At 44.0% G+C, this 5,198-nt stretch overlaps 1 non-coding gene across 1 annotated transcript; it reads right to left on the minus strand.

Annotated features, from left to right (window-relative positions):
- Nucleotides 1-1,426: 1,426 nt before the first annotated feature.
- On the minus strand, nt 1,427-1,498 carry TRNAW-CCA. The gene has a single exon. It is a non-coding gene; the product is annotated as a tRNA-Trp (tRNA).
- Nucleotides 1,499-5,198: the final 3,700 nt, after the last annotated feature.

The raw sequence follows: 5,198 nt of genomic DNA on the forward strand, positions 1-5,198 counted from the left end.
CGATTCCAGAAGGTGGTGTTGGGGGACTATGGCTCTGCGCCATGGCAGCTTTGCCATGGGGTACCGCAGGGTTCCATTTTGTCCCCTTTACTGTTCAATATCTACATGAAACCGCTGGGAGAGGTCATCAGGAGGTGTGGGCTGCGGACCCATCAGTATGCTGATGATACCCAGCTCTATCTCTCGTTCTCCACCAATCCAGGTGAGGCAGTGGCTGTGCTGAACCGGTGCCTGGCCAAGGTAATGGGCTGGATGAGGGCCAATAAACTGAAGCTCAATCCAGACAAGACGGAGGTCCTGTTGGTTGGCGGATCGGGCTTCGGAGAGGGTGGATTTGACCTAGTCCTGAATGGGGTTGCACTCCCTCTTAGGGACAAGGTCCGCAGCTTGGGAGTGCTCCTCGACCCAGAGCTTTCATTGGAAGCTCAGGTGACAGCGGTGGCGAGGAGCGCTTTCCTTCAGCTTCGGCTGATTCATCAGCTGCGCCCCTACCTGGAGTACAACTGCCTGGCGACAGTGACACACGTGCTGGTGACTTCCTGTTTGGACTTCTGTAACGCGCTCTATGTGGGGCTACCCTTGAAGATGGTCCGGATACTTCAATTGGTTCAAAATAGAGCTGCCAGGCTGCTGATGGGGACTGGGCGTTATGTTTGTTATTTGTTTTTTGGCACCAGGCGAAGACCTTTTTATTTAAGCATCATTTTAATTGTTAACAATATTTGCTTATTTATCTGGCCAGGGCGACTTCTTTTATATTGTTATTTATTTTATATTGTTATTTTTATATTGTTATTTTTGTATTTTATGTTGTGAGCCGCCCCGAGGCTTCGGCGAATGGGGCGGCATAGAAATGCTTTAATAACTAAATAACTAAATAACTAAATAAATAAATAAAGCAGCATGTTGGAGTCCCGTGGTGGTGCAAGGGCTGTGCTGGGATTCTGGGTGCAAGTGCAGAGTCCTGTGGTCTGGGAAAGCCTGCAAATTCCCTCTCCACAAGGCTTCAGTCCCATGGGACAACACTTTACATTTATGAACGGTGTTAACTTGGAGTAGCAGAGAGCTGAGCAAATCAAAGACTGCCTTTTCCAGGCGCATGGCCAGTGGGGTGCCAGAGTGACAAAAAGATCACGGTTTTCTGCTCTGTATACCTCCATGGACACCTGCCAGCATTTGCAGAATCTGTTTGATTCGGCTCGCTGCTTCTCAAATTTAACAAAGAAAAAAAAACCCCTTTCCTTTCAAATGATGCACCACAGCTCTGCAGCCTTTACCAGAAAACAGCTATGGCACTTGTCTCCTTCCCGCCTTGCACACAGCCAGCCATGGGCAAAGCAGCTTTGTCTACACAAACTGACTCTAGCACAGGCGGCAGCCGAGTTGCCAAGGGCTGAAAATAGAAAGGGCAAACCCAAGCAGATTCTGACCCTGGTGTGATTTGAACACACAGCCTTCTGATCTGGAGTCAGACGCGCTACCATTGCGCCACAGGGTCAGGGCTGTGAGCTGTCTCATAATAGTAGGATACAGCCTTGAGAGAAGGCACTCAGGTCCCTGACTGTCTGCCACAGGTGATCAACAAACAGAAAGTGTTCTGCCTTGTTAGAATGGGAGCCATGGCCCTGTGGGGCAATGGGGAATGCATGAAACTTGCAGGAAGCAGTCAAGAGAGCAACAAGCCCTAGAGATGCCCTGGAAGGTGTGGGTTTGAGTTTCACCAGGGTGCTTTAGAATGCCCTGGTCAAAATAGTAGCAAGTTTTGTGAACCACAGTTTCCCTCTCTCTATTTCAAAGATGTCTAGTGATGTGGAAATGGCACAAAAGATACTGCACCTGCCTTTGGATCAGGAGATTTGCACTCTGGTTGGCATAAGCTCTGGGCTATACAGGATATTAATTAACTAATCCTGTTTTCTTTTCCATGCCCTACAATAACTTAAGCTCACCAGGTGCTTTTAAACATTCAGCATGCAGCAACAACAATTTGTTGATGATGAAAGCTTATGCTAGAATTAATTGATTAATTTTCAAGGGGCCACAAGGGGCCACAAATGTTTTCCATATTAGCTGAGGAACTTTGGGCCAGTCACAGAATTTTCAGCCTAACATGTTTCGTAGGGTTGTTGTGAGGATAAAAATGAGAGGAAGAGGATTATTTAAACCACCTTGGGTTCTTCATGAGAGGGAAAAGTGCAAGATATAAAAGTGACAGGAATGATGATGATGATGATGATGATGGGGATTAAAACCAATACAAAAGTTTTCTGTAACCCTTCCCACAACTCCTCAATGGCCTCCTAAATTGTACACTTATTGACTAGTATTGTGCATTACATTGCTTCCCTGTGAACAGATCCCAAATACCTCAGGTTAGGAAATAAGCTTATGTCAACATTGATATCTGAGGCAACTACAGATGAAGATTAAAAAATCAATAAGTGGTAGCATGAGAGAACAGGCACTGCAATAGGTGCCCAAAATAGTAGAGAAGTGCTGAGGGGTGGGGGAGGAATCTAGATTCCTCAGCGTCTTCCAAGCCATCTGGTCCAGGCTGAACCTCAACAAATCTGCAGGTGAGGAGAAACACGTGTGCTTTATTGAAGCCATGGCTTTCAATTTCATGGATATGGACTGTTTCCTTTCTACAGCAGCTTGCTTATTTCACAGTGATTCAGTGCCTTTTGAAATGAAGGTAGTTGGCTGGGGAACTATATCCACAGGAGTCACTCCTTTTGAGGCCACTCTTCTCCTAGCCAGCAAATGATCTGAGATTTGTCTTTGAGGAGCTCCATCATACTTTTATCTGCAGCTGTTGGTGTAAGCAGAAGCCTGGCCCATTATGTTGGGCTTCCAGGTAAGATAAACAAGGCAGACCCTTCCTTTAAAAGCAAAGTTAGCATTCTTCCACCTGCATTAGCAACTGAGCTCCTTAAGGAGAAGAGGGAGCTACTATGCCTCTTTACTGCCCTCTATACTGATGGAGTGTCACTGCAGGCCACTGTGGCTCTTTAGGTGCAGTACAAAGTAACTGAGCAACTGGTGCTCCTGTGTCAGTGCTGGAGCTCTGAACACATGTCTCTGTTACATATTCTGCAGAGCAGAATGCAGAAAGATGCCCTGTTTTGAGCACAAGCTATTACATTTATGTGAGGCTGGCCATGTGCCCTTGTTTACAAAGGACAGTCCTCTGTGTGACGAGCTGTCCTCCCCAAGAAACCAAAAATGGCACAAAATCACAGAAGTGATGCTTTGTTTGAAAGCAGCCTTTTCATCTGAAACAATCAAGCAAGCAAGCAAATGGCAGAGAACTATTCTTCACTCCTCGGGGACAGTCTGTAGTGTAGAGATTAAGGCTGGCTTCCAAACAGATATTTTAAAAGTATTTTCATAGCCATTGGACAGGCATTAACAATAAACCTCAGCAGCAAAGGCTTCGCAAGCTTTACTTGTTCTCTAAAAGAAGCGGAAGCAAAAGACCATTGGTGGGAATAAGTCTTCGGGAACACCCCAGAACCTTGTGACACCCCAAAGGTCAATGGCTAAGGAGTGGCACAAAAGCCCCCAACCAACCCCTTCTGTGTCTAGAATGCATTGGAACTTCAGAGTGGGTCCAGTGGCTCCAATTCCCATCCCAGAGGCACTTTTGAGAAGGATGCCATAATAAATGGTGTTGAACTGGGACTCAGGAGAGCTGAGTTCTAGTCCCTACTTGGCTATGACCTTCTCAGGGTGACTATGGGCCAGCGACTGCGTTTACCACACAGGTTGTTATGACCATAAAATGGGGAAGAAGAAGGGAATTATGTAAGCTGACTTGGGTTCCTTGAAGGAAAAAAAAGCCAAGATAGAAATGTAATAAGTAACTCTCTCTCTCTCTCTCTCTCTTTTTTTTACAGTAGCGGGAAGATCAGCTACAGTTATAAGAATGGCAACAAATTGTAACTTTTCATTCATCCCCAAACTTTAGACTCTATGTAATTTTATTTCTTAATCATAGGTTTTCTTCTTCCTGAGCCACCTGTTTCAATGTCCAAAATAGCAGGCCTGTTTCCATGACCTTGTAGCCTGAGGGGAATCTGTGCTTCTCATGCAGCAACAGGGAGTTATTTGTTGCCTGACTGATTTACAGCACAATCTTATTGCCCTCACAACAGATGGTTGTAAACCTCAGAAATCAGATATTTACAAGCATCCAGTGGAAGGTGCAGGAACTCCTTGCATCCTGTATTTTAGATAGCCAGTTTTAGAAATGCCATAGGTTTATCCCACACAATCAGACAGAGCTCCCCACACTTCTAGAAACAACATCCATACAATGCCTTATATAGCAATCTCTGTATCTGTTCAATAATTGGCAACCCTTGGAGACTCACAACCCAAAGAACAAAATACCCTGCACAAACCTCAGTTTGTGAATGCAACTGAAGAATGACATGATGATGATGATGAAGATGAAGATGATGATGATGTATTTTAAACACCTGCAGCACTTGGAAAAGATGTTGCCAAAACTTTACATATAATGTTCAGCCTTCTGGTAGAGCAGCTTTAGAAATGCCGCTTAGCACTCCACCCTGCTGTTGTTGCCATGCCAAGTTTAACGTTCAAATAACTTTTCAAGTTATGTGCAGGTTGAATATGCATCACCACCAAGTGCTCTCACTGGTTAACCCACAACTGTATACATTATGCATCTTCAGCAACTATTTCATCTTCTACGTGTCAAGTGGATTTAAGTGCTAAATATTATTAAAACATTGCCTTTGGAGCAGGGAAGTGCTTCTTACCATTCAATATTTAAAAACTGAAGCCATGTTGCCCACACCCCAGCGATTGACTAGCTTTTGTTAAATATTTTACAAACTCTATTGCTTCAACCTTACTCCATTTTTAATACCCTTAGAATGGCTTTAAAATGTAAATCTATTTCTCATGACCCAAATGTGATTTGCCAAAAAGCACTTAGCATTTTAAATATTTACCAAAATCTCAGTTTCATCACCACTAAACATTTCTTGCTCTTTATTCGAGGAAATTATGAAACGTGTTGTCAAAGAAGCTGTTTTATTCTGTTGCTGCACATTTCTGTCTGAAAGGTTCTTTCCAGGTCTTTGTTGTTCATTGTATGTTACTGTAGAAGAAATGCTTATGAAAGCTGATCTATCACAATAAACAAGGGTGGCTTCATCTGAACA

Source organism: Varanus komodoensis, unplaced genomic scaffold (assembly GCF_004798865.1).
Source record: "Varanus komodoensis strain SLA01 unplaced genomic scaffold, ASM479886v1 scaffold8, whole genome shotgun sequence".
Lineage (NCBI taxonomy): Eukaryota > Metazoa > Chordata > Lepidosauria > Squamata > Varanidae > Varanus > Varanus komodoensis.